We start from the raw sequence: 21445 nt of genomic DNA on the forward strand, positions 1-21445 counted from the left end.
GTTAGCTAGCTCGCGTTAGCTAGCTCACGTTAGATCGACCTGTCCCAGTAAACTAAATTGTCTTAACGTTATCTACCGGGCTAGCAGTAGCTACAGATAGCTCCTGATATCAATGTCTTATAACATTGATTGAATGCGTATTCTAGCTGAGGGCATGTTGAATGTGATTTGACAAAATAACCGTAACGTTAAAAATAGGGTCCAGCTGCATCGCCGGAGAATCCTTGCATGCTGAATGTAGGGTCTAGCTGAATATAGGGTCTAGCTGCAGGGCCGGAGAATCCTTGCTGGAGCTGGAGGCTACTCAAGTATACACACAGACAGTGGAGCTGTTTGCAGATAGCAAGCATTTTGACTTATTGCGTGGTGGCGATGTCTTGCAGATAATACAACTACAAGTATGATTATATAATATATATTTTATTTAAAAAAAAATTTTTTATATAAAATATATATATATTTTTTTTTAATCAAAAAAATTTTGACAGGTAAGAAATATGCTTGGCGGGTAGACTCTTCCCATCTACCCGCCACTGGCCGGTGAGTCAAAAAGTTAATTTCGCTCCCTGTACACCAGGGCTGTACGTTAACTTTTTTTGCACATAGCGCTGGAGCTACAGAGGTTGATAGTTTTGTAGCACAGGCCAAAATCTTGTAGCACAAGTATAAAACGTGTTATATTTGTAACAGTCACAAATGTGCCTATTGTATTTGTGTTATTTAGTTGCAGTGCCATGTTTGGCTGTCATTTAGTATATCGCCATGTGTTATTATTACTATGATACTCTCATATGCTATTTTCAATTAATATCATAAACAACATAAGGAATATTAGCATAATTTTGAGTGGACTGAAGGAATGAGTCAGCGTTAATAGTTTTAAATGCAAATAATTTATTGAAACATAGAAGTGGGGTCGGTTGGGACACACACACACACACACACAATGGGGGACCCTGATGTAAACAAGACAAACGTCCTTCTCTGGTCTGCATCCCCTTAACAATTGTGTGTATTGAGCCGTACTGTACCCATTCTGCAATCTGTTAAATAAAGTTTTCATTCATTCATTCACACACACTGTTTCAACTCACCACCCCGCATCATATTGTAGTCTAGTCTGTCTTCAAACTTCCACTCCTCTCGAAACTTGTTTATATTTGAATATCATCATTATCTGTCCATCCTCAGTTTACTATAATATACTCCTGTCCTGAGTCCTGACTCCTGACTAGTGACTTCATCGTCTTTCCAAACGCATGCACGCACACACACACACAGGGAAGGGGAGAGAGTGCCCCCCCATTTCCCTTTCCACACTGTGTCTGCTGGCTCTGCGCCTCTGATCAGGATTAGCTTGTTAGCTTCCTAACGTTGTAGTGATTGTAATGGTACATAAACGTTAATTTCGGGCGATGTGCGCATAAAGGAATGGCGGCGGTGCAAAGCATGTAGATGCATTTGACCCGTTGCGAGAAAGAAAAAACACCACGGACTTATTTCGGGACGTGTAGGCGCACTGCTGTGTTAACGCAGCAGTGCGCACCAACCGACCTACACGCTGCTCCTTGCAGAAGGTACGACAGGGCGGATACGACTCGTCGAGTTGTCACAAGAGTTTTTTCAAAATAAGAGTATCATATGCACCTGAACGTTGCTAGCTTTCGGAGCCTAGCTGGAGCTGCGCGTGGGCAGAAATGAGACCCGCTACAGGATTTTCAAAATAAGAGTATCTATATGAACCGAATCCCTATCGCACCAGTGCTACTGAAGTAAATCCATCCATCGCACAGACAGCTGTTGCTGTAGCACGTGCGATATATATGTCGCACTGTACACCCCTGCTGTACACACACGACTGTGTGGCTCAGCGGAGTAGCAACACAATCATCAAATTTGCTGACGACACAGTGGTGGTGGGCCTGATCTCTGCCAACGACGAGAGGGCCTACCTGGAAGAGGTCAAGGTCCTGGCGGGATGGTGCCAGGAAAACAGCCTCTCCCTGAACGTCAGCAAAACAAAGGAGATGATTGTGGACTTCAGGAGGTCGGGGGTCAAGGACTACAGCCCCCTCAGCATCGACGGGGCACCGGTTGAGAGAGTCAACAGCTTTAAGTACCTCGGAGCCTACATATCCGAGGACTTGACATGGACCACACACATTGACAGTGTTGTGAAGAAGGCACGACAACGCCTCTACTTCCTCAGGTGCCTAAGGAAGTTCCAAGTCAGTCAGAAGATCCTTAAGAACTTCTACTCATGTACAATAGAGAGCATCCTGACTGGCAACATCACCTCCTGGTTTGGGAATAGCACTGCACAAGACCGAAGCAGACTACAAAGAGTGACACGTTCAGCCGAACGCACAATCGGAGGGGGGCTCCCCACCCTCCAGAACATTTACAACAAGCGGTGCAGGGGCAAGGCTAAGAGAATCATTAAAGACTCCAGTCACCCGAACAACTGCCTCTTTGAACTGCTGCGGTCAGGCAAGCGATACCGGAGTCTCAAGGCGAGCACAGAAAGACTCAGAAGAAGCTTCTATCCCCAGGCCATCAGGCTGCTTAATGAACACTACACAACAACAACCATCAAACGCACATAGCACACACATCCACACGCACACACTCACTTTAAACAAACCCACTGTAGCACCCACTCCCCACACTTTATAGCACACACTCACTTTAAACAAACACACTGTAGCACCCACTCCCCACACTTTATATTTATTGATGAAGGATTGCACTACAACTCGTACACCTTACTGTAAATTGTACCTAAATTGTACCTCATCCCATTTCTGCTTTGCACTATATAATATTGTACATTAGTACACTGCATAGTATTGTATATTATATGGTAACTCAGTTACGTCTATTCTGCATCGAACATTGTACATATGTCTATACTGAACACTGTGACCTCATTTTCTACTTCTAATTTACATGCTATACTATGTTATTTGATACTATCTTGTCTAGCACAGTCTCTGGAGCGTAACAGTAAGAAGCATTTTGTATGAAAGTATTCTGTACTTCTGTATGACAACTATTAAAGAAACTTGAAACTTGAAAACTTGTTGTGGACTGGTGGAGCAAGCACATAAACGGTAAAACATTACGTCGCAGTCCGGTGCGTTTTTGAACACACAATACTAACGTTACTAGTACTAGGGTGCTGCGGGGCTCCTGGCTACCATTCTGAGAGTTAACGTTAGTATTACTAGGATGCTGCAGGCTTCTGGATAGTCGCTACCATTCTGAGAGCTAATGATAGTAGCACTCGGATGCTGCGGGCTAACTGGCCATTTCCGCGATTTGATTACCCCCCCCCCCCCCCCCCTGCTGATGAAAATGAAAGTCATACCGTCATATACCGTACACCGGGGTATTAGGTCATCAAGGTATGACGGTGTGAAAAAAATGATGGCTTTGGCATTGTACTACATGTATATTACGTCAGTTTCTGTGTGATCGTGTGCACTGAGCGGCTGGGAACGGCTCGGAGCGGAGGAGAGCTCTCGCTCCGGAGTCGCTCTGACCCATTTTAAAACCCACTCCGCCGCTCACTTCAAAACCACCCGCTCCACTCCCCACGCCGCTCCGCTCACATGCTCTGGTCCTGGCGCACATCTGATGGCCGATGTTGACGCGGTGCCTTGCATGGATTGCGGTTTGGACTTTCTTCCAGAGCTGAAGATGGCCGTCTCCTCTTTGACGTATTGACTGTAGTGTCCACCTGATTAGAACAGAATAAATTAATGTACATGTCAAAGATTCATCAGGATACAAGTCTGAGATATTGCAAACATTGAAATATTAAAATGACAAATGGTAAACAGAACTTGATTCTTACCAGAATGAGAGAGGTTGCAAGCTGTGCCTGGAAGAGTCTGGCAGTCAGTGGGTTCACTGGGTGCTTGGTTTTCTTTGGACTCCTCTCCACAGGCCTCTTCATCCCTTTCTGAAATTAAAATAAAGAAATACCTTTAGTACATTAGTAGTGTTTAGACATCTCACTGCAGGTACACATTTGTGATGGAAGTTTATAATATAATGTGAGCAATAACAATTTTCTGAGTCCAGAGCTGAATAAAAATGAGATAGATTTATTCACTTATTTGATCATACAAGAAAATGCCCAGTTCAGAATCAGACCAGTGTAACACAAATGTCTGACCGAGAAGTGAGAACGAAGTCTCGTTGAACACACAGTTGATACATGCATATGATGTAAAATAACCAGGATGGTGGTTAGAATGATCAATATTATGACTATGTTATGGCTGTCTACTAAGGAGAACAGAGCGGTTCCCACAAGCTATGTGGCTTATGGCCTATATGGCAGAACATAGTTTAATACACACTTGCAAGGATGATAAAATAAAATAAAATGGTTCCCAGCTACAGGAGTTAATAACAACATTGTTTTGGCTGGCTGGGGAGATGTCAGTACCTTGGAGTCTCTTAAAGAGACACACACACATTACACTAGTTGGTCACACTGAAACAGTCAAGCTGTATAAAATGATATCTCAACACAAATCTATAATGACATGATAATATATTCCACAACACATTTCACAAGTCACAAAATACTGTCTGGCCAACCTATGTGCGTTGCTAAACCACACAAAGGGAGTGATGATGGTGCTTAGCCTAACAAAGGGATTGAGGATGGTCGTAAGTGGGCAATCCCCACCACCCCTCACATGAACAATGATGACATGGGCAACCCCCACAGGAAAAATTACCACAAACCAATTGCTAAATTAGCACAAACCGATTGCTAAAACATTGTAGGCAATGACATTGCATAAGCTAATGCAGTATATTTGTCTTAGAGTACAATTGGTTACAAAATACCAATTGGTTACAATGGTTACAAATATGATTGGAAATTAGATATTAAAGTAAAAATGCACATAGCCTACACTATATATATAGTAATGTAATGTGGGGAAAATACACATAACTGTATAAATGAGGGCTGTCTGTTTATCTCGTTAATTTGGTTAAATTAATTACACAGCAAATTATCGCGTTATGAAAATTAACTCAAATTTAATTACAAAAAAAATATTATATATATATATTTTTTTAAATCTCATTCATTCCATTAAAACGTAGAATAAACATTTACAGACTTTTTTTTTTAAATGGCCCATTTGCATGTTCTTGGTATCTGAATCTATGGATCTCAGGGAATGTATTCCCAGTGTCAGAAATACTGTCTGTTATTAGGTTGAGTAAATTGTAATGAACCAAATGAGAATATCAATAAAAAAAAAAAACTTTTTTTTGACTGTGAATAACACCATGCTAAAATTTACCAGACCTGAAAAATCTAAGCAAATGAATAAAGGGAAGATGATTAAACAGAAGGTTTTGTAGATACAGTACTGAATTCTGCCATCCGGACACATGCAATTTGAAATATGAATATAGAATATCAGGCCTAAAATGGTTATGCGATTAAAATGTGATTAATTAGATTAATTAATTACTGTAACTGAGGGGTACAATTCCCTGACTGTATTGATAAGTATGGTATCATTAAACCACTACCGCTTGATGTACTTTAACTTCTGGCCATACAGTACACGATATCTAAGTATGATGAACACTTTCCCACATATGAAATCAGGTCCACACAAATATAACAGTCGAAGGTTTAATATAGCAAAAGGTATATACAACATTCACTTAATTACATTTATGATTTGAATGCACTTGTAAGGCAAATTAGTATTCGTAGGCAAATCAACACTGAATGTCCAATCTCTGGTTACGCAGGAAGCAAGTATACAACCTGGTTCTTTAGGGAAACTATAGCGATGGTACTTAAGGATTATAGCGGGATACTAAAGGGGTCCTGCTGGTTGTAAGTCAGTAAGGGGGGGGGGGGGTTTGGAGAGCCGTCAGCTGCATCCCATCTGGCCAACGATTCCTGGGGAGAATTCAGGTACAGAAAACAGTGCCCGCAGGATCTTGATCCACAGATGAATACACTTGGGCCCTCTTGTAGACGGTAGCTGTAGGTCCACAACGAAGGAGAAGCGAGGCGGCCTCGGTCTGGGTTGAGCGCCGTCTCACCTGGGCTCCTCTCGGGGGTAATTCCAACACTCACTGGCGTTGGCTGTTATCCGCTCCACAAATCAAAGCACCCAAAGCAAATAGATATTCCATGCCGTATAGGCTCAGCAGTCGTCCGGGTAGGTAATCCAATGTGCAGGTCCACTCGTCCTCGCCCAGAACTCCTCGGATGAAAGCACCACGCGTGGTCTGCCCAGCCTGGTTAAGACTCTAGATAACGCGAGGAAACGATGGGGGTGCTGCTCACTTTAGAACTTTAACCGAACGATGCACCATACATAATAGACTATTATTACTTAATAGAAATACGTCCCACTTGACGGTACAGTGCCAAACTATGACAATTCAGCTATGAATTTACACGAGGTCTCAATGCCTATTCTGGGGCCAAAATAGGCCATACTGCACCACACGTGGGTCGTGGGTGAGGCTTCACGTCTGTTACTAGGTTGGAGGGTAAAGGACTAATGGACTAAAAAAAAGTTCTACTTTACTTGTGCCATATTTATATGCACGGTGAACAAATAGTACCATTCGTATTTCGGTAGCCATATTCCTACGCGGAACCGGGGCTAGTTGGGACATGTTCGTCGGCACTATTGAACTTGACTCAAGGGGCCTGTCTGCTGGCGCCAGGTTCTTGTCCAATGAGAGAATGAACTATTATGGGCTGTAGTAGACTAAAGGGATATTCAGTGTATATGTACAAAGAATATACAAGGGATATCAAACGATATACAAATACTATTAAATATATATCCATAAATAAATATATATATTCGGTTTAATCTGATCCTTCACAACAATTACAAATCCTGTAATTAATTAGATTAATTGTTTTAATCGCCTGACAGCACTAGTATAAGTGTATTGTGAAAACTATAAGACTCCACAGGTATAAAGCATGCTCTAATTTACATTTGGGGGATATATTTCACAATAATAACATATGTACATGTTCTAGACATTCTAATGATCACCCAAAAAAGATTACAGGCATTTTACTTACTTTTTTGTGAGGAATCCCGTCCAGTGAAAAAGAGAGTTTTCGTCCTTCAAGGATTTTGAAGTTGTGAAGTTTGTGGGGGGTACGTACTTATATGCAAATATCCTGGCCAATGGCATTGCAAGACTAAACAATAGGATTCGGTGATGATGTTTAGGTGAAAAAATAACAGGAAAACAAATTATTTATACAATTTTTTTTAATAAAATACAAATGTTGCACATTTGCAAGTCAGCGCACACATCAGCCTCTGTGATGACCAGGGCACTGCTCATTTCGGCGGGGTGGGGGTGGTGGGTGTTGTTTTTAACCTCAAAACGGGTGTAAAAGCTGTTCAGCTGGTCCGGTAAGGAGGCAGCGGTGTTAGCTGTGCTGCTGGAGACCCCTTTCAGGTCTGTTACTGTCAGGCCATGTGAGCGGATCGGAGCGTGAGCGGCGCGGGGCGCGGAGCGGGCGGTTTTGACGTGAGCGAGGAGTGGGTTTTAAAATGGGTCGGCGCGACGTCCGGAGCGAGAGTTCTCCTCCGCTCCAATCCACTCCAGGTCGCTCACAGTGGTTTAACACTGTTGATGTAATATACATGCAGTACAATGCCAAAGCAACAGATGGCGATGTACAAACATGAAGGCCATTTTCAGCCAATGAGAAGGGTGAACCTGTGATATCCGGTTCAGGCTTTGTCACTGTAGAGACGCCCACACTCACTCCTGTTAGAAAAAGTATCGACGCCATTGTTGTTGACGTTAGCTTACATGCTAACGTTAATGGCAGCGACCATAGCATTGTGGCTCGGCTAGCCTATCATCGCTTAATATAGCTAGTGAATGGATAAACAACGTTATTTAACATTGCAGAATGGGTACAATTACAATGCGGCTCAATACAAACAATTGTTAAGGGGCCCAGGGGGTGTAGACTGTTGTAGTTTGAGCTAATTTACACCATGCTCCAAAAAAAAAAAAAAAAATCTGCCGAGCGATCTGGCGCGGAGCTCGATTCAAGGTGAGCGGGGAGCGAGCGGAGAGCGACTTGGGGGCGGGGTCAACATGATCGATTAGCGGAGCGGACCAAGCTTTAAAGAGCGAAGAGCGGATTTCTCGGCCGCGCCGATCCGCTCACGTGGCCTGGTTACTGTGTGTAGTGCCTTCCATACACTTTGAGTCATTGCTGCCTAATTGTTCTTCAATCTTGACTCTGTAATCCTTTTTAGCTGCTGTGATCTCACTGCAGAGGTTGTACCTTGTTCTGTTCTCCTCTCTGTCCCCGGATCTGTGTGCTGTGTCCCTCTCTGCTAGAGCCACACGCACGGAACTGTTAATCCATGGCTTCTGGTTTAGAAACACACAGATTTCTTTCCTCGGCACAAGGTCCTCGATGCATTTCTGTATGAAACCATCTTACTTACTTATGTGTCCAATGGAGAATGAACTGTCACCTCATGCTATGTGTCCAATGGAGAATGAACTGTCACCTCATGCTATGTGTCCAGTGGAGAATGAACTGTCACCTCATGCTATGTGTCCAGTGGAGAATGAACAGTCACCTCATGCTATGTGTCCAGTGGAGAATGAACAGTCACCTCATGCTATGTGTCCAGTGGAGAGTCACCTCATGCTATGTGTCCAGTGGAGAATGAACAGTCACCTCTGTAATTTCACTGTAAGGCAGGGTTTATCAGAAGGTCTTAAAAGTATACATCTACACATAGCCTTAGACTGCCATTAGACAGCCAGTTTATAAACTCTTCATTTGAATGTTTCTGTCTCTCTGTTCCCCAGATCCACCCCCTGTCCTGCTGCCCGGCAACCAATAGAGACATGGAGGAATTGAGACGTCGTTCCTGTGACCAGTGTGGGAAGAGCTTCAAGACGATGAGAGAACTTAAAAGACACCACATGGTACACACAGGAGAGAAACTATACTGCTGTGACCAGTGTGAGAAGAGCTTCAAGACAAAGTCAGAACTTAAAAGTCACCACATGGTACACACAGGACAGAAACCTTACTGCTGTGACCAGTGTGGGGAGAGCTTCAAGAGAAAGTCAGAACTTAAACTACACCACATGGTACACACGGGAGAGAAACCTTACTGCTGTAACCAGTGTGGGAAGAGCTTCAAGACAAAGTCAGAACTTAAATGTCACCACATGGTACACACAGGAGAGAAACCTTACTGCTGTGACCAGTGTGAGAAGAGCTTCAAGACGATGACAAAACTTAAACTACACCACATGGTACACACAGGAGAGAAACCGGTACACACAGGAGAGAAACCTTACTGCTGTGACCAGTGTGGGAAGAGCTTCAAGACGATGAGAGAACTTAAAAGTCACCACATGGTACACACAGGAGAGAAACCTTACTGCTGTGACCAGTGTGGGAAGAGCTTCAAGACAAAGTCAGAACTTAAATGTCACCACATGGTACACACAGGAGAGAAACTTTACTTCTGTGACCAGTGTGGGAAGAGCTTCAAGACGATGAAAGAACTTAAACTACACCACATGGTACACACAGGAGAGAAACCTTACTGCTGTGACCAGTGTGGGAAGAGCTTCAAGACAAAGTCAGAACTTAAATGTCACCACATGGTACACACAGGACAGAAACCATACTGCTGTGGCCAGTGTGGGAAGAGCTTCCAAACAAAGGGAAATCTTGAAAGACACCACATGGTACACACAGGAGAGAAACCTTACTGCTGTGACCAGTGTGGGGAGAGCTTCAAGACAAAGGCAGAGCTTAAAAGTCACCACGTGGTACACACAGAAGAGAAACCTTACTGCTGTGACCAGTGTGGGAAGAGCTTCAAGACGATGGGAGCACTTAAAAGTCACCACATGGTACACACAGGAGAGAAACCGTACTGCTGTGACCAGTGTGGGGAGAGCTTCAAGAGAAAGGCAGATCTTAAAGTACACCACATGGTACACACAGGAGAGAAACCTTACTGCTGTGACCAGTGTGGGGAGAGCTTCAAGAGAAAGGCAGATCTTAAACTACACCACATGGTACACACAGGAGAGAAACCATACTGCTGTGGCCAGTGTGGGAAGAGCTTCAAGACAAAGGCAGAGCTTAAAAGTCACCACATGGTACACACAGTAGAGAAACCTTACTGCTGTGACCAGTGTGGGAAGAGCTTCAAGACAAAGGCAGAGCTTAAAAGTCACCACATGGTACACACAGGAGAGAAACCTTACTGCTGTGACCAGTGTGGGAAGAGCTTCAAGACGATGGGAGCACTTAAAAGACACTACAGATGGCGGAGGACACCATGCAAGGTGCCAACCTACTTATCGAGAGCAGTTAGGGGTTATGTGTCTAGCTCAAGGACACTTCGACACACTCCTCAGGACAAGCTGGAATCTAACCGGGAACCTTCTGATTACCAGACGACCGCTCTACCTCCTGAGCCACTGTTTAAGCAGGTGGTTATATCACTGTAATGATGTGTTTCGATGTAAATCAAGATCCGTGGTCCGAGGTATTAAGAATAGAAATTGGAGGTGGCTGGGTGGCGCAGCGGACTTAGCGCTCGTCACCAACGCGAGAGACACTGGTATCAAATCTGGCTGTCAGTGTTGCCTCCGGCTTGGCCGGCAGTCATACTGGCTCAATTGGCAGAATCAGCGGGAGGGAAGCCGGTGGGGTGGTATTCTGTTTGTTGTAAACAGCGACTCCTACAGGTCTGTCAGGGCGCCTGCACAGCGAGGGAGGGAGAAGTTGAGGGTAGTGTGACCTCCCACACGTTACACCTCACCAATGAGAGTCCGCGCTGGCAGGTGAAAAGATGCTGCTGGCTGTCTCCTATGTCTCGGAGGAAGCATCTGATAGACTTCAGGGCTCCCTAGACCGACCAGTGGGGGGCACATGCGAGCAACGACCAGGAAGGGGAGGGGGGAATTGGCATAACGACTAAATTGGGATGGGAGAAAAACAGAAAAACAGGAGGAGAAAAAGTGGATACAAAAAAAGAATAGAAATTGGAATACTAATATTGAAAGGAATATCCGAATGATTAGGGGACAATTCCTAAAGTTCAATAAGATTGTTTATTATAATATGGATTAGGGCTGAATGATTAATCAATTTTAAATCGAAATCGTGATTTGAAATGACGCAATTAGCAAATCGCAAAGCCTGCGATTTGGGATACGTTATACAGCGAGTCTGATTCAAGTTTTTTTCTTGCGTGCCAGTCATGCTTACCAATCAGAAGTGCTGTGCTCTCATTGCTCACCAATCAGAAGTAGCCCAAGGTAGCTACGTATACGCCCAACAACAACAGCTCATGAAACGCCTGTGTGTGAAGACGTTACAGCAGGGCTCCAGAGTGTGCCTATTTGGTCGTATTTTGCAACCCAAAATAAGTCCCTGTTTTTTTCCCCGCGCTGTTTCTATGTGCAGTGAAAACTCCAATGCGTCTAACAAGCTTTGCATCCTCGTCATTCCTGATGCCCACGTCAGGGTAAACTAACGTTAGCCACAGTGCTAACTAAGCTAAGCTAGCTAACCCTGCTCACAGACAGAAAACAGCAGAGTTTCAATAGTAGCGAAAGGGGGGCGGGCGGGGCTGAGCCTGTCTCTCTCTCTCCCTCCCTCCCTCTCTACTGTACGTTCAATTAACATTTAAGTATCAAAACGTTACACTATAAAAACGAACTGGATAGTTGATGATGATAAACATTTTACTTCATTAGCTGAAGTGTGTCTGTGCGCAAATTGAATCGCAATCGCAATATCTGTCCGAAAAATAGCTATTAGATATTTCCCCAAAATCCCTAATATTAGGGATGCCCCGATCACGTTTTTTGCCACCGATACCGATCACCGATCGTCGTGATCCATATCGGCCGATACCGATCCGATACCGATTGTTTTTGATTAAAAAGAAATTAAAAATTTTTATATAATTTTTTTTTTTTTTTTTTTTATAAAATATATATATTATATAATTAGACTTGTACTTGTATTATCTGCGACTGCGAGACATCGCCACCACGCAACAAGTCAAAATGCTCACTATCTGCAAACAGCTCCACTGTCTGTGTGTACTCTAGTAGCCCAGCTCAAAAGGATTCTCCGGCGCTGCAGCGGGACCCCATTGGTACAGTAACGTTAAGTGCTTTGGTCGTTTCACATTCAGCAAGCCCTCAGCTCGAATACGCATTAAATCAATGTTATAAGACATTGATATCAAGAGCTATCTGTAGCTACTGCTAGCCGGCTAGATGACGTTAAGACAGAACTTCGTTTTGAACAGTAAACGAACGTCAGCTAACGCAAGCTAACTGAGGTATGAACATGAACTACTAGACTTTCTGGATCATTTGTTGATATCAGGAGCTATCGGTAGCTAGCCGGCTAAATACCGTTAGACAATGCCTACTAAACGTGAATAGTTGACTGGGTAATTTTGTTTAAACAGTAACGATAGCTAGGTAGCTAACGTTAGCGCAGGTCGAATGCAGTGCACTACAGACTCGAGCAGAGGAGCCGCACCTCTTTGTTTACAAACTCTACACGGGGGCGGGCGGGGCTAGGGAGGAGGAGCAGCGGCAGTTTGCAGGTCGTGTGTGTCTGAGACAGACAGCGAGTGAGAGCTTCGCTTGATCGGTTTCCGCTATCGGCGAATATGACTAATTATCGGAATTCACAGATTGCATATTTATACTGAGTATCGGCCGATAACGATCGGTGGCCGATCGATCGGGGCATCCCTACCTAATATGGATCCATACAGTTTGTGAAGTAAAAATGCTCTTTCATCAGTAATAGAGTGGGGAAGAAGGGAGGAGAGGATAAAGAGCAGAGGATAGAAGAGACCGTAACACAGTAATGTTTTATATCTCTCACAGACAGAGAGTCATATTACTTGATACATATTTAACATGTAAATTCGGACATGTAAGTTCTCATGATGCATATACTGTGTCTCGTCTATGTCCATATCCATAATAAGGTACATCTCCCATTGCTGTTTATATATCATAGGCCATTTACCTTATAGTGTCAGAAGCAGATACTGAGCAGAGACAGGAGTGCATTCATGGCTATAGAGTGACTGAGAACATAGTGTACAGAATATGTTCACGTAAGGATGTGTGAATAATCTTTCCTCCTTACAATCACATTGTAGGAGTCATATGGTAGGTCCATATCATATAAACATCAGTAGCTATTCTCTATATTTACTAACTGCAATTAACACTTTGATCGCCATGGGTTAAATTCATAATTTACCATCCCTCGCCAGCTCTATTTGTCTATCGAGAAGTTCCCCTTCTTTGCAGGGCTATAACTTTTTAAATTCTATTGCTAAATTGCCATTATTATGGCCCATTCAATGTCCTATATGTATTGTTCAGGGTGTAGCAACGTTAAACTTTTTCATTCACATATTCATACTAAAATATGGTCTAAAGTATAAGTATGTTATCGTTTTCTGCAGCTTTCTTCAACGTGATTTATAGCCCTAAATGCATTATATTGATGATCAAATACAGTTTGGTAGGAATCTGTGCGAGATTAAAAAAAAATTCAACTGGACGTGGTTCTAGTAGTTTCTACGCATCATCTGATGATGACCGGATGGGCGGGGGATCGTTTATAATTCCGTGGGCAGCGTTAGATGATTCATCCAGAGTGGGTCATATGTTCATCATAGCAGTTTATATGGAACACGTTAGAATATAACGCTGAATCTTACCGTGGCTTCCTCGCGCCGCTGGCAGATGAGCGTGGAACAGAATTGTTTCTATTATGGGATGGTTGAAATGCCCGATCCATTCCCAGGTTGTATAATAGTATATACGTCCAAATCATGTTGTTTTTTCGAGTTATTTGCACCGATCGATGTTCACTGTGTCAATACGGAGTCTCTCTAACGATAGCGAGTGCCCGGACCACATATGGATGAGCACTACCGGTTCAAAGGGTAATTTCCGGTTGGCGATCTGCCGATCGGCCACCAGATGGCGCTCTTGAACAGCTAGAGAGTTGAGTGGAGCTTTGCAGTGTGTCTCAGGGCTCCGGAAAGGAAATATGATTTCGATGACAGATATTTGAAATATTGACATCAAAGACGAGTTACGGCGTCTTCGGCAGAATGAGCATGGCTAGGAATGACGTCTTAACTCGTCCACGGCGATCATCTATATCTATATTTACAAACAGGTAAAATATGACTATTCTTTATATTTACTAACTGAGGTAAAATCTGACTATTAACTATACTGTATTTACTAACTGAAGTTAAATCTGCCTATTCTCTATATTTACTAACTGAAATTAAATCTGACTTCTCTATATTTACTAACTGAAATTAAATCGGACTATTAACTATACTGTATTTACTAACTGAAGTTAAATCTGCCTATTCTCTATATTTACTAACTGAAGTTAAATCTGACTTATCTATATTTACTAACTAAAGTTAAATCTGACTATTCTCTATATTTACTAACTGAAGTTAAATCTGACTATTCTCTGGTATATATAGAGGTTGAGTAGTTTCCTGTGATATATCACATTCACACTCCAAGTGAGTTAGATTATCTGCAAATATACCCTACCTGCAGTATTTTAGCCTGGTATCACCCTCAGTACCTGCAGTATTTTAGCCTGGTATCACCCTCAGTACCTGCAGTATTTTAGCCTGGTATCACCCTCAGTACCTGCAGTATTTTAGCATGGTATCACCCTCAGTACCTGCAGTATTTTAGCCTGGTATCACCCTCAGTACCTGCAGTATTTCAGCCTGGTATCACCCTCAGTACCTGCAGTATTTTAGCCTGGTATCACCCTCAGTACCTGCAGTATTTTAGCCTGGTATCACCCTCAGTACCTGCAGTATTTCAGCCTGGTATCACCCTCAGTACCTGCAGTATTTCAGCCTGGTATCACCCTCAGTACCTGCAGTATTTCAGCCTGGTATCATCTTCAATGCCGGCATCAATATCTGTGTATCCACATCAGTATGCATGGGATGTATGAATCAGAGATTTGAACCTATACTGAATCGTCTAAACATGCACTCTTTAACTCTTCACAGTGTGAAAGTGCGGTGAAGACTGAAGCTTCACTTAAAGAGGAAGGGTTGGAACATGAAGATCTGCAACGTAAACAATCCATCGATCTAGACTCCACCTCAAAACTAGCAGCGGCGTCTGCCTCCTCTGACATAGAGGTGTTTGACTCTTTCAACAGTTTCCTAAAGGCGAAGAACATCAATTATGCCCACTGTGCCATTTTCTCTGCCCCAGAGGAGGAGGACAGCGACATTCAGACCGGGGATCAGAACCCGAGGCCACAAATGACACCTTCATGTGAAGTTGAGTCTGACCCTGAATGTGATGGGGACCTAAGTACCTCTGAAACTGAACACAGTTCTGATTACTCAACATCTTGAGCTTCCAAAGATCTCCCTCCAAGTCAGATAGTAAGGATGAAGAAGGCGAGGACATGTCAGACGTAGCCTATCGCAGAGTCCTCCTTTACCCGAGTCTGACTCTGAGAGTGATGATGGCAATTTTGCAAAGAATGTACGCAAGTGCGAAGAGAGGAGACTTCCAACCACAACCGAAAGCAATGACACTTCTGATGAGTCCGATTGTATGATAACAAACGGACAATCTGCTGAATCCAAAACTGCCATTCAGCGCAGGTCACCAACGACTTCAAGTGGCAAACACATGGCGACTTCTGAATCAGAACCTGAGCAGTACAGTGAGAACACACATAGGCTGAAGAGGAAACTAATCTACACTGCGCCAGAGGGAAAACTTCTAGAAAACATTTCAGTTCAGAGTTAAGATAAGGCACATCATCCTCCAGAGAAGGTTTGTCATCTTCGAGAGAAGGTTTGTCATCTTCAAGAGAAGGTTTGACCTCTTCGAGAGAAGGTATGGCCTCTTCGAGAGAAGGTTTGGCCTCTTCAAGAGAAGGTTTGGCCTCTTCAAGAGAAGGCTTGGCCTCTTCAAGAGAAGGTTTGGCCTCTTCAAGAGAAGGTTTGGCCTCTTCAAGAGAAGGCTTGTCGTCTTCAAGAGAAGGTTTGGCCTCTTCAAGAGAAGGTTCGGCCTCTTCAAGAGAAGGCTTGGCCTCTTCAAGGGAAGGTTTGTCGTCTTCAAGAGAAGGTTTGGCCTCTTCAAGAGAAGGTTTGGCCTCTTCAAGAGAAGGTTTGTCGTCTTCAAGAGAAGGTTTGTCATCTTCCAGAGAAGGTTTGGCCTCTTCAAGAGAAGGTTCGGCCTCTTCAAGAGAAGGCTTGGCCTCTTCAAGAGAAGGTTCGGCCTCTTCAAGAGAAGGCTTGGCCTCTTCAAGAGAAGGTTTGTCGTCTTCAAGAGAAGGCTTGACCTCTTCAAGAGAAGGTTCGGCCTCTTCAAGAGAAGGCTTGGCCTCTTCAAGAGAAGGTTTGTCGTCTTCAAGAGAAGGTTTGGCCTCTTCAAGAGAAGGTTTGGCCTCTTCAAGAGAAGGTTCGGCCTCTTCAAGAGAAGGCTTGACCTCTTCAAGAGAAGGTTCGGCCTCTTCAAGAGAAGGCTTGGCCTCTTCAAGAGAAGGTTTGTCGTCTTCAAGAGAAGGTTTGGCCTCTTCAAGAGAAGGTTTGGCCTCTTCAAGAGAAGGTTCGGCCTCTTCAAGAGAAGGCTTGACCTCTTCAAGAGAAGGTTCGGCCTCTTCAAGAGAAGGCTTGGCCTCTTCAAGAGAAGGTTTGTCGTCTTCAAGAGAAGGTTTGGCCTCTTCAAGAGAAGGTTCGGCCTCTTCAAGAGAAGGTTTGGCCTCTTCAAGAGAAGGTTTGTCGTCTTCAAGAGAAGGCTTGACCTCTTCAAGAGAAGGTTTGGCCTCTTCAAGAGAAGGCTTGTCTAAGCCCTCCAGAGAAGGCCCCTCCACTTCCAGACTTGCTCCATTCACCTCAAGGTTGAAAGAAAGTATTCTTTTCAGCGACTGTTAACCTCTTCCACCCGTGCGGTCAGCAGATGACATCACGTCATAAATCAATCTGTCTAGACTGTATGACATAATGTTGCGTTTCTTTTTACAAATGTATCCAAGAGTAAACACCCTAACCATGTCACAACAGCAGTCATAGTGTATATTTTCAGCAATACGTTTGTTTACCAATAGGTTAAAGTGTTATTAATGAGATTTTAGTTTTTGAAATGTGGTAATATTACCGTGGAGGTCGGCCATTTTGAATCGCCGACTGATGATGCTTTGTAGTCATATAAGCACAGGGCACCCAGAGCTCTCAATGAGTTTTTTTTATTTCTCTTATTTCTAGGGATACTATATCACAAAACTGAATGTTATTGGCATATATTGGAGTGCAGTTAGTGTGCCTACCTTCTGTGAACATGTAGCAACAATCCGCACTGCAAACAGATTAAAAATGGCGGACCTGTCGCACAAATAAAAAGCTGACTGTATTTACAGTAGATTTCATTCCCGGTTCTTCATGCACGCCTGGTGATACTAAATCCAAATTGAACTCTGCCATTGGAAAGAGTAGATTTGGCCCGATCCATAGATGTGCAAGTTGGCTATAATAAGGTCCTTTATAGGCCTCATATTCTATATTCTATAATAATATTTCAAATTGCATGGGTCCGGATGGCAGAATTCAGTACTGTATCTACAAAACCATCTATTTAATCATCTTCCCTTTATTCATTTCCTTAGAGCTCAGTGGCAGTTTTCATGTCTGGTCATTTTTAACAGGTGTTATTCACTGTCAAATATGCAAAGAAAAATCATAATTCATATTCTCCTTTGTTTCATCACAATTTAAGCAAGCCTAGTAATAGACACAATATTTCTGACACTGGGAATACATTCACTGAGGTCCATAGATGTCCCTAGATACCAAGAACATGCAAATGGGCTTGTAGAAGTGGAGCAATCTTCCATTTACTTGGGTATGTACTTTAGGCAGATTTTCAGAAAATAGGCCTCCAGGCTTAATTACTGTTATTACTATTGTCAGAACAGTATTATGTTTGTAGGTGAAGTATATATTTGCTATAGATACAATTAATGTTGCAGCAGCAGTGTTTCCCACAGGATTTTCAGAGACTATGGGGGGAGAACCTCCGACCCTCTAGGGGGGTCCAGGGGAATGCCCCCCGTAACTTTTTTTGTTTTGTACATTTTAAAGTAAAATGCATCAATCTGGTGCACTTTGAGAGCAAAATAAAGAGGCTAGATCTATGATGAACTTTGTGCTCAAAACACAAAATCGACTAGACCAGTGCTTCCCAATTCTCTCCTCGAAGCACCCCAGCCGTTCAATGTATTTGTTAAATTCCACCACCAGCACACCTGATTCAACTTAACTAGCCCTTTATTAGTTGAATCAAGGTGTGCTGGTGGTGGAATTTAACAAATACATGGAACGGCTGGGGTGTCTCGAGGAGAGGTTTGGGAACCACTGGACTAGAACTAGAGCATACATTTGAGCCATCAAAGAAATTAAGCAAAAGTGGTTACCTGTGTTGAACTGGTTAATTTTTTAGAAAATAAAAAAATATAGTGGATTACTATTACGACTACTACAACTGCCAATACTACTGATACATCCCTATTGGCAAACGTTATATTTAAAAAAATATATATATATATATATTTTCTTTTCTTTTTTAAACTTTTTTTTTGGTTCATTATACAACTGTGGCGGGACTAATTAGACTGTGGCGGGCCTCCACAGTCTAGGTAATTAATGGGAAACCCTGCAGCAGGCATGTATCCCCTCCCTACTTCCCATTTCCCCACGTGGAATGCACCTGATTGGATAAATGACATGCTGGTGCTCTAGTGCAGGGGTGGCCAACCAGTCAGAGACTAAGAGCCACAAAAATTACTGTGGTACCACAAAGAGCCACGCCATATACCAGCGTTTCTCAACTTTTTTTTCAGTCACGGCACCCTTCATGTGTTTATAGGTCCCACCCTCTGGCCTCTGAAGTTGCTAATGTCTTTTTTATTTGGGCCTCACAGGGTTAACCTCTTAAGCCCGAGATATACAGTAAAAGTGTATATTTTCAGCATTACGTTTGTTTACCAATTATTTTAACTGTTATTAGTGAAATATAAGATTATAAAAATCTCAGGGTATTGAGTCGGAAACCAGACAGGAGGAAGTGGCACAGCCAAAAGTGAGTGTAGTCTTTTGAAGGAAGAGACTCTGGGCTTTCGAATTTCGAAAATCTACCCTACCCAGCTCACACCAGCCCCTGTCAATCATCTGACTTCTGGATTAACTTTTTTATTTCTCTTATTTTTTGGGATTATCTCCCACAAACCTGAATGTTATTGCCATAAAACAGAACGCAGTTAGTTTCTCTACCTTTCTGTGAACGTCTTGCAAAAAACAGTGTTGCAATACGATGAAAAATTGTGGAGAAATTTACATTATAAAAAAGATGGCAGAATTCAGTACTGTATCTACAAAACCTTCTGTTTAATCATCTTCCCTTTATTCATTTGCTTAGATTTTTTCGGTCTGGTCAATTTTAGCATGGTGTTATTCACAGTCAAAGATAAAAAAAATAAATGTTAAATAGAATTGATATTCTCCTTTGGTTCATTACAATTTACTCAAGCCTAGTAACAGACACACTATTTCTGACACTGATCCATATATGTCCCTAGATTCAGATACCAAGAACATGCAAATGGACCATTTAAAAAAAATTGTAAATGTTTATTCTATGTCCTTGTGGAATGAGTGACATAAAAAAATTATAATATATTTATTTTTTATTTTTATTTTTTTATTGATGGAAGAGCCGCACATTGACGGGCAAAGAGCCGCGGGTTGGCCACCCCTGAACTAGACTATTACAAATTAAAATAAATAAATCATTTCATTTGGGCTGTGGGGGGGCTTAATGTAAAAGACTGACCTGAGGAAAAGGCTGCAGGGAGACCATCTGGCCGCTTGTATGCGTCTCAGCATCAATGGGCCCCTACCAGTGAATTCCCCACCAAAGAGCCCTGGAGCTTTTCTTTCAAAAGCCCAGGAAAATGAAATGCTCTAAGGCAGAATGTAGCCTATGCCACTGAGACTTCTTAGGTGTAAAGTGCTGTTGTAGTGTTATGGTTTGTGTATGTTAGACAGTTAGTATTTATATTATCTATTAAATCATCTATATCTATGTTCAATACAAATAGTGTACAAGTGTTGAGATTTAAGTGTTAAATCTTGACATTTACTTTGATTACAACTACACTGCAAAAAAAAGTATCTTATGAAGTGAACATATCTTATATATTTTTTTACAATAAGTCTATATTGAGTAGAATTATCTTGAATTATCTTATCCCACTGGCAGATAATTTAGCTTTTTTTTCCTGATTTTGGTCAATTTAATCTTGTTTTAAGAAAATGTTAAAATGACAAATCAAGAAGTGAATAAGAAATATTATCTGTGGAATAAGATAATTCTACTCAATATTGGACTTATTGTACCAAATACAAGATATTTTCACTTGATAAGATTTCTTTTTTGCAGTGTACAAATATGCAGCTACCTGGGCCTCCAGAGCACTTCTAGTGTCAGCGGACACACCAACAACATCCTAGCAAATTCACACGCACATGACTCCATGAACATGAACATGAATAAACTATCTCGAACAATTCTAAGGTAGTTTTAAGTTATTTCTCCGGCAGCGTGCGCTAATATGGATTCCGACGGCATGTGCACACGGCCGCACGCACAAATATGGATTCCGGCAGATTGCGTGCAGCACAGCACCGCTGTTGAAATTTTTTTCAGGGGAAACACTATGTTTATTATATATAGAGACTAGAGGGATTGGAATTTATTCAAAAGCTTATTTCTAGTATGTACCTATTGTTATTTTTCGTTCGGTCTCAAGTGTCGGAGAGGAGACGGGCAGAAATGACAGCTGGCAACAAATCCATTCCGAATAAGAGACAACGGACCCAGTACTTTGTTGGTGGTGTGAAAATATGCCTACAAACATTAAATATCTTTGGAACCGTTTGTATTCAATTATATCTGAATCGGGAGATTATCTTCTCTATCAAAATTTTAAGTGTATCTCTCCGTGCATAAAGGCTGGCTGTACAGTGGGCATAGAATATGGCATATTATTGAAATAATTGTTCTCTAATGAACACATCTATTTCTATATTTTATATAATTTCATATATACTCAAGTGCGCCGTCGGACAGATTCGGCCGTCAGACGTGCGTAATGGAGAGAGGAGCTCTTGTGGAGAGAACTAGGTCACAAGGTTGCCCTGACGACAGGCAGCTGGACTGCCCTGACGACCGAAAGCTATGTTACCGTCACTTGCGGGGGGATTCCCCGGCTGGC

Source organism: Notolepis coatsorum (assembly GCF_963971535.1).
Source record: "Notolepis coatsorum genome assembly, chromosome: 8".
NCBI lineage: Eukaryota > Metazoa > Chordata > Actinopteri > Aulopiformes > Paralepididae > Notolepis > Notolepis coatsorum.